This window comes from Pelobates fuscus, chromosome 2, assembly GCF_036172605.1.
Source record: "Pelobates fuscus isolate aPelFus1 chromosome 2, aPelFus1.pri, whole genome shotgun sequence".
NCBI lineage: Eukaryota > Metazoa > Chordata > Amphibia > Anura > Pelobatidae > Pelobates > Pelobates fuscus.
The window spans coordinates 15,043,366-15,054,967 of record NC_086318.1 but is presented as its reverse complement, the minus strand read 5'-3'; positions in this window follow the sequence as shown (position 1 = coordinate 15,054,967).

The following is an 11,602-nucleotide window of genomic DNA, read 5'->3' as shown; positions in this document are numbered from 1 at the left end:
TCTTCATCCACCTGACAAAGTCTTTCTTTGGAACCATGCCCAAATCATTGTCCTTAGCGTGGATTACCAAAATGTCCAGACTAGTACCACTTGCCATCCTCTGGAAAATTTCCCCACTAATGCCTTGCCAACCAGCACCCCAAAAGCCAAGCCAAGCCATTCCAGCATTACCAACTCCTGAGGAAAACCCAGCTGTCTTCCTCGCCTCTGAATTGCGGCTCTCTTCTGTGCCCAATAGATGTACGAGTGGCCCACTAGCCAGGCCACCCAACCTGGAACGAAAATTGTAAACAATGACAAGGCAAAACACCCAAACTTCCTAAACACAATCATTTAAACCAAGTACTCGGGTCGTAAATAAGACTTAAAACATACAGACTCCCACCTGCCTATAGGTTTCACCACATCGTCACCCAAACCCAAATGGGATGCCTCCGTCGCCGCCCCTATTCTGAAAGAATGGGTCCCATAGCTCAAAGGAGCCAAAGCCAGTTCCATTAGGCCCATCCGGAAAACCCGAAGAATTTGGAACCGCAACAAAGAGCGGAACCGTCCCCATGCACCATATAACAACCCGAGATGTCCGGGCGAATGTCCCCATAGCGTGATGTGCACGCAACTGGGCAAACAGTGGACCCGGGCAGGGAATACAGTGTCACCGCACAACCTTTATCAAACATGCCGCCAATTTATCCCTAGGCAACCGACACTCGCCCATCACTGAATCAATTTCCAACTTCCAACTGAACTCCAAACGAATAGGCTACCCGCTCCAATGAACGCAAGGTGTGACCACATCAGACCCGGCTTCACCCCCACATAAGAAGTCATCGAGATAATGTACTAAGGAGCACCCCCCGACTCCTCCTTCACTACCCATTCCAAGATCGAACTAAACTTCTCAAAATAGGAACATGAAATGGAGCAGCCCATGGACAAACAAAGGTCCACAAAATAATCCCCATCAAACCTGCAGCCCAACAAATGATGACAATCCGGATGTATCGGCAATAACCGGAACGCCGCTTTCACATCCACCTTCGCCATCAATGCCCCACGACCTGCTTCCGAACCAACTCTACCGCTTGGTCAAAGGAAGCGTATGAGACAGAACATAAGGCCTCATCAATGTCATCATTCACCGATGAACCCTTCGGATACGACAGGTGGTGTATCAGGCGAAACTTACCCGGTTCTTTCTTGGGCACTACGCCCAAGGGAGAAATCCGTAACTCCGCCATCGGCGGACATTGAAATGGCCCTGCCATCCTACCTAACTGAACCTCTTTAGCCAATTTATCCCAAACCACTTTAGAATGCTCAGCTACCAACCTCAAATTGTCACACAGGCCCCCTAACAACCTTGCCTTAAAAGGAATCCGAAACCCTTCAGAAAACCCCTCAAACAATATTAATGCATCCTGCCGATTAGCTCCACCACTGGGTGCAGATTTGCCCCACTTGAAAAATCTATTGAGGCCATGCCCCCCCCCCTCCCCGCAGCCTGAACACTCATGCCAAAATTTGCACGAGGCACCCCACTTGCAATGGCTTTCATTAAATGCCCAGCAGAAACCCTTTTTCTGACCGGCCGACAACGAGGAGACTGCCCCCGGGCCAGCCCCACCCTGAAAGGGCGCAGATTTTTGAGCCATCATTAACTTCATCCAGAGTGGCAGATCCATTTGATCCCACCGCATACCAGGGTTAGCTGACAGTCATTGGCGGAACTGCTCATCATATTTCCACCATGCTAAGCCCTCATAAGTCCGATAAGCTTCCCAAATCCCATCTAAATAGCAGAAAAATTGCGAACACCGGTCGGGAAACTTTTCACCCAACACACTAGCCAGAATGCAAAAGGCCCTAAGCCAATTCCCAAAAGATTTCGGTATCTTCCGATACCTCCGCCTCTTTTCCTCCTCCTCTTTCTTCGCATCCTTCTTATCCTCCTCCTTTAGATCGATATACTCATCCAAAGGGAGGAGCGAAAAGATTTCCATGAATTCCCCTTTACAAATCTTCTCTTTCACCTCAGCTTTGAGGTGACATCCCAACAGCCCGGCAAATGACACATGTACATTCTGCCTGGCTACATCGTGGATCTCGCCCATTAACTCTGCCCATTCACTAACTGCCACCAACGTTTCTGACCCCATTGAAGCAAACGTTGGCCCTCCGCGAACACTGTCCACCCCATGTCCCCGAAACCGTCATCACCACCCCACACCCCGATACCGGTTCCCCATACTTGACTAAAATGAGATTTCCTCGTGTCTGTAGTATCCCAAGTGTTAATAAAAGACCTCAAACTCTCTAAGAGATTTCCAGAGTGTAGTGCAGAAGAAGACTCACCACCCGGACCCCCTGTCGTGGAAGACCGCGGGGCCTCCGTCCTTCTGCCCACCTCGTGAGGCTCAGGAGTAGCGTTATAACTTCTACATCCAGCCGCCTGGTCCTGCCTCAGGGCCATAGAAGGAATTGCAGACCTGCGGGGAGACAACAACTTGGGTAGTCTGCTCGTGGTATGCCCTACCCGTACATCCTCCCCGCGATCCCAACCATGGTTTAAATCTGCGTCATGTCCTGCTGCCTGACCCGACTGGCCGTAAGGGCTAAGCCTATCCTCCCGATACCTCCTGTTAGGCGATCTGTATGCCTTGCTCCGGCTCCTAGCCCTATCCTAAGATGAAGTAGATCGCCCCCTGCTGCGCCATCCTTCATAATATCTGTCTCTGCTGCGCTGATCCGTTGCGGACTGTCTATCTATGCTGCGCCTGGTCCTGTCCCCCGAACTCTTTCGAACAGTAGCCTGGCCAGAGACACTTGGGGAAGCACTGTCCCTTAACCTAGAGCTGCGCTCCCTGTGCACCCTGGCCGCATGGCTCCTTTCCTCTTGCTCGTCTAGCTGCCCGGCTCCTTGTAGCCGTCCGCCCAACCTCCCGCCATACTCGGTGTGGGCTGTGCTGCACAGACCAGGCTCAACAGGGCCGCATCCTCACTCTCAGAGATCCTATCACAACTGTCCAGCCTGCCTGGCCCCCCCTTGGTCGTGGAAACGCTGCTGCTAATCCCTGCCTGACTGCCTGCCCCAGCCGTATTCCCAACTATTTTATCTTCTACTTCGATGGCAGCCCATCTCGAGGCTGTCCTGGCCACCAGCCGGGGCCGTACTAGATATCTTCTTGCTGCCTGGGCCCTGCGTGGCCCATTCTCTTCTGAACCCTTGGGCACCCTCATTCTGCCCCACACCACCGCCTGATACCAGGCCCTTGATACCAGGGGCGTCTCCTGCGTTGGATGCAGGCCTGGCGGTATTCCCTGTCACACCAGAACCCGCCATTTTCCGCAGCCGACCTTTCCTGCCAGCCGCCTTCCGGCAGGCGCATCCCGACCTGGAAGGCGCAGACGTGCTGCCTCCCGTTCCCGACCTCTCCATACGCCATCACCGGACGTGGACTGCCTGTCAGGGGCCTCCTTATTAGACAACTCTGGTGTCGCTTCATTCCCGCCAACCACCGCCATGCTCCTGCAGCCTGCTCCAGATCCATCTGCCGTTGGAGCCGTTCCTGGAGATGGGCATGTCTACCTCCTCCTTGCCAGTGCTGACCCGGGGCTTAAACGTTGTGGAGGCCTTCCAGACCCACCGCTGCCCCGCCTGAAATTCCCAGAGTTTCCATCCGCTCACGCAACCACTCGATGCCGCGCTCCCTCACTGCTACTCAAACTCCTGCAAAACAATTCCTCAACTGGATCCATCTGAAAAAGAAAAAGATCCTACCCAAACCTGACAACTGACAGGTAAGTTTAGGTTTAGTTAAGATGGCCACTTCATAAGATGGCCTGTATAAATACTCCCTTCGTGGCTCTGCCCCGCCCAGCTTACTAGCTGTCACTCAAATCCCTTATAGCTTCTATGCCTACCTCCTAGCTCTGTCAAGGCCCACTCCCCTAGCTACGCTGTTCCATGGGCTACATTATCAGACTGGGGCATTATTTAAAAGTTGCACTGCTGAAGGCAACAGAAAATTGCATTAAGCTTGTTAGTAAAAGCAAAAAAATTAAGAAACCACTGTGGTACTCTACAGAGGTGGCCAAAAATAGTAAAAAACTAAAAGTTAGCATTTAGTAATTATAAAAAACAAAGTAAGAAAGATAGACAAATCTATTAGGCAGAAAGAGGCTAAACAAGTTATAAGAGCTTCCAAATCACACACAGAAGAGAAAATAGCACAGTCAGTAAAAAAAAGGACAAAACAATTTTAGATACATAAATGGGGAAAGGAAAGTAAAACAAGGATTAATTAGTTGGACTAAACTTTTTCTAGTGCCATAGTACTTTTTCAATGGCACTAGAAAAAGTGCAGAGGCGGGCTACAAAATTAATAAAAGGAATGGAACATATCGGCTATGAAGAAAGGCTAACAAATTTAAACCTATTTAATTTAGAGAAATGTCACCTGAGAGGGGATATGATAACATTATACAAATATATTCGGGGCCAATACAAACCATTGTGTGGAAATCTATTCACAAACCGGACTTTACATAGGACACGAGGTCATGCGTTTAGAATGGAAGAAAGAAGATTTCGTCTAAGGCAAAGGAAAGGATTTTTTTACTGTAAAAACAATAAGGATGTGCCTGAAGAAGTGTTTTTTATTAGAGTCCAACAGATGTTCAAACAGCAACTACATGCATACTTGCAAAAACAGAATATTCAAGGATATAATCTTTCAATGTAGGGCAATAACTGCTTGATCCAATGATAAATCTGACTGCCATTCTGGGGTCAAGAAGGAATTTTTTTTTCTAGTTTGTTGCAAAAATTGGAAGTGCTTCAAACTTTTTTTTTTTGCCTTATTTTGGATCAACAGCAAAAAACAAATGTGAGGAAGGCTGAACTTGATGGATTGTTTCAGCTATGTAACTATGCAAGGTATGTAGAAGAGGATAAAGGTCTAGCTGACTGCCTCAATGAATATTTGTGTTCAGTATTTACAAATGAAAATGAAGGAAAGGGACCTCAGTTAGGAAAAAGGACAAATTAGTTATTTGTTACATGTGAATTACAGAGGAATAGATTCTATTTCGACTGTCAAAAGTACAGACAAATAAGTCAATGGTGCCTGATGGAATACACAAAGTTATTAAAAGAGATTAGTGGTGTACTAGCAAAACCATTAACAGATTTATTTAACCAATCATTGTTAACAGGCGTAGTCCCAGAAGATTGGAAGTTAGCGAATGTTGTGCCCATTCGCAAGAATTGTAGTAGGGAGGAGTCAGGCAACTATAGGCCAGTAAGCCTTACTTCAGTAGTGGGGAAAGTAATAGAAACCATGTTAAAGGATAGGATTGTTGAACATCTAAAAATCACATGGATTTCAAGATCGGAGACAACATGGGTTTACTTCAGGGAGATTGGGTAACTAAAATAATAGATCAGGGTGGTGCAGTAGATATTGATTACCTAGATTTCAGTAAGGCTTTTGACACTGTTGCACATAGAAGGCTTATCAATAAACTGCAATCTTTAAGTTTGGATTCCAATATTGCTGACTGGGTAAGGCAGTGGCTGAGTGACAGGCAACAGAGGGTTGTAGTCAATGGAGTATATTCGAAGCATGGCCTTGTCACCAGTTGGGTAGCTTAGGGATCTGTACTTGGACCCATTCTCTTTAATGTTTTTATTAGGGATATTGCAGAAGGTCTTGATTGTAAGGTATGTCTTTTTGCTGATGATACTAAGATATGTAACAGGGTTGATGTTCCAGGAGGAATAAGCCAAATGGCAAATGATTTAGGTAAACTAGAAAAATGTTGTGGCAGCTGACATTTAATGTGGATAAGTGCAAGATAATGCACCTTGGACGTAAAAACCCGAGGGCAGAGTATAGAATATTAGATAGAGTCCTAACCTCAACATCTGAGTAATTTTTTTCAGATGACTTAAAGGTAGGCAGAAAATGCTAGCAGAATGCTTGGTTAAATAGGGAGAGGTATTAGCAGTAGAAAGAGGGAAGTGCTCATGCCATTGTACAGAACACTGGTGAGACCTCACTTGGAGTACTGTACACAGTACTGGAGACCGTATCTTCAGAAGGATATTGATACCTTAGATAGAGTTCAGAGAAGGGCTACTAAACTGGTTCATGAATTGCAGGATAAAAGTTACCAGGAAAGGTTAAAGGATCTTAACATGTATAGCTTGGAGGAAAGACGAGACAGGGGGGATGTAATAGAAACATTTAAATACATAAAGGGAATCAACACAGTAAAGGAAAATTGGACAGACTAGATGGGCCGAAAGGTTCTCATCTGACGTCACATTCTATGTTTCTGTGTTTCTTATCACAAGTAAACAATCAAAACCTAAACTCAACAAGAAACAGCATCAGACCACAGAGCAGAAGACATCTCACATATTTATTTAATTGATATATTAATGATAAATCAACATGCATAATAAAAACTTTTTAATTTTCATTTTAAATGTAAGAAACTTTTAAATCGAGAAGTGAAAATGTTATGACATTAGTCCTTTAACTAAAAGGACACTATAGGCACCCAGTCCTCTTCAACTCATTGAGCTGAGCAGGGACAGTTCAGTGCCCCTGTCCCCCTTAGTCCTGCAATGTAAAACACTGCAGTTTTAGATATTGCTAAGATTGCCTTTAGTGGCTACTGGACTCTGGGTCCCCTAACTGATGAGGACATCCAGCGTCAGTGAAATCCCCAAAGGAAAGCATTTATTTTTTGCTTTTCTATGGGGGGCCCTAATGCTCTTGCGGAACCCACCGCGCATGTGCATTAGGTCTCCCTGTTGGATGAAACGGAGTGCCAACCCAGCGTCGAGAGTCATTGGTGCTGGAATGGAGGGACATTGGTGCTGGAAAGAGTTAAGTTAATGAACGGTTTTTAACCCTTTATTGACCACAGGGCGTGAGGGAGAGTGGAGCCAGAGGCTTCTATAGTGTTAGCAATACAGATTTGTATTTCTAACAATATAGAATCCCTTTATTAAGCGGAGAGATATTTTCAAGGTACCATCCTTAAACGAATTTCACATTTATATAAGAGCAGAAACATGTGAGGTTTTTCCTTCTAATGATGTTTGTTTTTTTTTCTCCTTCACGCGGCCTGTTCCATCACACTTGGACTTTTGTAATATTTATGGTTCTGCAGCATTGCTTATCTGTCAGTACGATAATTCAGCAGGATATACAGTCGCTGTCTCTGCGGATTAACCTTGCGCTGTTATATAATGTGAGCAAGCAATATTTTGCTTCTACACAGTGTAAAACCAGGGAGCTGACATTGTTTCTCCAATCTGCATCTCTGTGATTTGTGGCCTGATTCAACTAGAACTAGCATTAACTATTTAAAATGGAAAAACAAATACATTGTACTCTGTTATTCTGGACAAATGAAACCCTTGCGATTGTGAAGTGGCAAGGAGATGAATCTAGATTGAAATGGTTTTGTGATGGAATACGTTTTTTTTTCAGAGTGTAAATCTGACTATGGGAACACAATTATGAAGATCAATTATAACCCGCCTTAAATGGCCTGTCCACACTATGCGAGTTAATAAAACACAGCCAGTAGGTGAACACTAGATGTGTGCAGGGGCGTATTTGCCGCGAGGCAAACAAGGCATTTGCCTTGGGCGGCATTTTCCAGGGGGCGGCAAAAAAAGCCGCCCCCAAACGGGCGGGGCAGATGCCTTGTTAGCCTTGCGGCTAACAGACATCCTGGGCTGGTGGCTGCTGGGCTGGTTGCTGGGCGGGCGGGCGGGCGGCTGTCTGCTCAGCTCCCTCGCGCCGCAGAGTGAGGCTGGGAGCCGGAATATGACGTCATATTCCGGCTCCGCCTCCCAGCCTCACCCTCGCCAGCCGCCCGCCCAGCAACCAGCCCAGCAGCCCGACCGGCAGCCCCACTAGACCCCAGGGAGAGGGAGAACCCCCCCAGCATTCCCAAAGGTAAGGAGGCTGGGGGGGTAAATTAAAAAAAAAAATGAGTTAATGTGAGTGAGTGTGTCTGTTAGTGTGTGTCTGTTAGTGAGTGTGTCTGTTAGTGTGTGTGTGTGTGTGTGTGTGTGTCTGTTAGTGTGTGTGAGTGTGTCTGACTGTGTGTGTCTGTTAGTGTGTGTGAGTGTGTCTGTTAGTGAGTGTGTCTGTTAGTGTGTGTGTGTGTGTGTGTGTGTCAGTGAGTGTGAGAGTGTGTGTGAGTGTGTCTGACTGTGTGTGTCTGTTAGTGTGTGTGAGTGTGTCTGTTAGTGGGTGTGAGTGTGAGTGTGTCTGTTTGTCTGTTAGAGTGTGTGTGTGAGAGTGTGTCTGTTAGAGTGTGTGTGTGTGTCTGACTGTGTGTGTCTGTTAGTGTGTGTATGTCAGTGTGTGTGAGTGTGTCTGTTAGTGAGTGTGTGAGTGTGTCTGTTAGCAGCTAACAGACACACTCACACACTCACTAACAGACACTCACACACACTGACATACACACACTAACAGACACACACACTAACAGACACACTCACTAACAGACACACTCACACTCACTAACAGACACACTCACACACAGACACACTCACACACAGACACACTCATACACTCACACACACACACACTGACAGATACGCATCCATTAGCTAACAGTTAGCTAATGCATGCATATCTGTCAGTGTGTGTGTATTTAGAAGGCGGGGGAAGGGTTGGGTGGGGGTGGCGGGGGGGGGGGGGGTGGGGGTGAGGGGGGCGCCTAAGTTTTGTCCTGCCTAGGGCAGCACAAAACCAGGATACACCCCTGGATGTGTGCTTTTTTAGTTATGTTGTGCTGAAGGACAGAGACATTTTTTGATCATTGGGATCCCCAATCTCCCCAGTCTCACTCTTGTACTGTCACTCCATGTGTTCCAACTGAGGGTTTGACATGTAGTCCCCTTACTATAGCCAAAGGATAAGTCAGGGACTCTGCATTCATCTGGCAAATGGAAATTTCTATATTCTCACCTATTAAAAGGAGCCTGGCGGTTGCTGAAACTCCATCTAGATGCCCTGTACCCTTATCCTTGATAGGACGGGCAAACTATTCACCTTGCTGGGGATGTCCCAATCTTAAATTTCATAGCAGGGTGATAGACATACTTGGCTCTTGGGTGTTTGAATCAGAGGTTCACACTTTATCTTTCTGTGTGTAAACCTGCTGTACCCCTTTATGAAACTGCAAATAATGTGCATAGTCCCTGATTATGCAAGTTGGGGAGTTCGGCCTCTGTGCTGTCATGAGGCACTGAACGTGTATAATGGCCAAGTGGACAACTGGACCTCACGAAGACGATATTGGGAATACAGAACCATATCACAGAATGTTGGCAAGTATCAGGGACCCAGAGGGTATGAAGGTGGTAGGAACTCATATTACTGGGGCACGTGTAATGAAGGAATGGGGTGTGTAGCAACGAGAGAAAGGCATAAAATGACTTAAATGGCTAATGCCAAAAAAGAGGGTGAAATTACACTAAGAACTTACATGAAGCGGAAGGTGGTATAAAAAGGAGTGATTGGGTGGGCCAATAACTACTGACTTACCGCTTGTGCATTTGCTTAGGGTCTCCATAAGTTTAAAGTGGGAACCTGCCCTTGTCTATCATGTTTTGCTTTGCAACAAAATCTCAATAAAAAAATGTAATTACAATAAGAAGGGTATTCTGCATGTGTGCTCTCTTTGCCTAGAGATGTATAATTGACGAGGAGGGGTCGGTCATGAAATGAATCCTTTATTGATATATATGGGGTGACTATAGCAATAAAGAAGGGAGGAGTATGATTAAAAGTCAGAAAGCAAATTAAATGCCCTAAAGGAAGGGAAGCTAGCAGTGAATTTACAATTGGAGTACAAAATACATTTAAAAAAGATTTTCAATTTTCCAGTTCAGTAATTACGTTTCCAGTTTAGTAGTTTCTTTTAGTGAAGCTATTTTGTTTTAAATGTGGCCAGTCCCTTAATCTTAATTCCCATCTGCTTTGTTAGTTAAACCATTTTTGTCTCTCTCTTGGTGACCAAACATACGGCCTGGAGGTGACTTGTTTCACGAAGTTGGATCTTTCTCCTCAAATTGGTTTTCTTCTGGATTTTGCTCCATTTCTATTGTATGTGGATTTTGTATTTGTTGAGATGTGCATAGAGTCATCAGGCCACTAATATATATTATAATACATAGCGAAAAGCGGGCACACACCATTTTCATATCATCTACTTGCCTAAAGGAAACCATATTGATAAAAACAACCTTGATGAAAGATTTCTTTCTCGATACGGACAACCACTGCTCCCAGTAAATAGTCACCTGTTGGTCAGCATCTCCTACACAAATGAGTCTGGAGTATGTTTGGTCAAACCGTCATGCTATGTAATAACTAAACTGGTTTAGGTCAAACCTTCTACTTAGTATATTTTATCAAAATGTTATCAAAATGTTATCATGACTACAAGAGTTTCCCCTAAAATGGTCTGTCTATGTTAGATATTGTATCTAAAATCGTTGATACATGTTTGAACAGAAAGGTAATGTTACTTTTTAGATCACATCTCAACATGTAAGATTTTATACATTGTGTGTCTTAGTCATTATCTAGTCCTACAGAACCGACTGAAAAACCAATCATTCAAATATGTGTATGGATACGTGTTATATGAAGTAACACAGAATATATTCCAGATATGTGTTTCAATGTATGAAGGCTATTGTATGTAATTATACAATGTTCCAGAGATAAGCTCTTCCAGACAAAGAATCAAACACAGCTTTAAATGCGAATTAGGAGATTTAGCTTATCAGCACTGAAATACTCAGAAATTGTTCATAGCAGACTAACACGCAGATCGCTACATTGCAGCCGAAGCCTGAACTCATTTATTAATTGCAAAACACACATATGACAAAGGATAGTTGATTCCATATGGTAAAACATGACAAATCATGATCAGTGCTCGAGTCAAGCATCTAGTGTGGAATTAAGTGTTGATGGTGACAGTTACCATATGCTGTTACAGTAATGCAGGAATGAAACACCATAAATGGGAAGAAGGAGAAAAAGCAAGAAAAGCGAGGTTTGTTCAGTAACTTCTAGAACGGAGCACAGTGAGAAAATTTGGCTCAGTTGAACCATTTTTCCCCAAAACAGAAATATTTTGGGGACAACTGAATTTTGTGCGAATGACGGTTCAGCTTGGTTGAATTTTAGAGACGAGATTTCAATTTGGAAACTTAATGAATAAGACAAAAAAAACAGTTTGTAAGTGGGCCAATCAGTGTGCTACAAAATATGTACATAATATTGTGAATTTTACATCATATATATATATTATTTAAAGGTAGTGCAATTGTTTCAACAGCCAAACTGCAACTCACAGAAACCAAAATGCTGACTATTTCAGTATTCTAGGGAAAGAGTTAAAATAAAATGTTAAATAGTGCATTCTTTATTAAGAAGATTATTAAATATGTAACCTGATAAAATAATCAGTACCTACCTAACATGTGGGTGTCGGAGTGTCCATGACATATTTATATGGCTACCATTTGGTCCCATGCCGGTCAGGT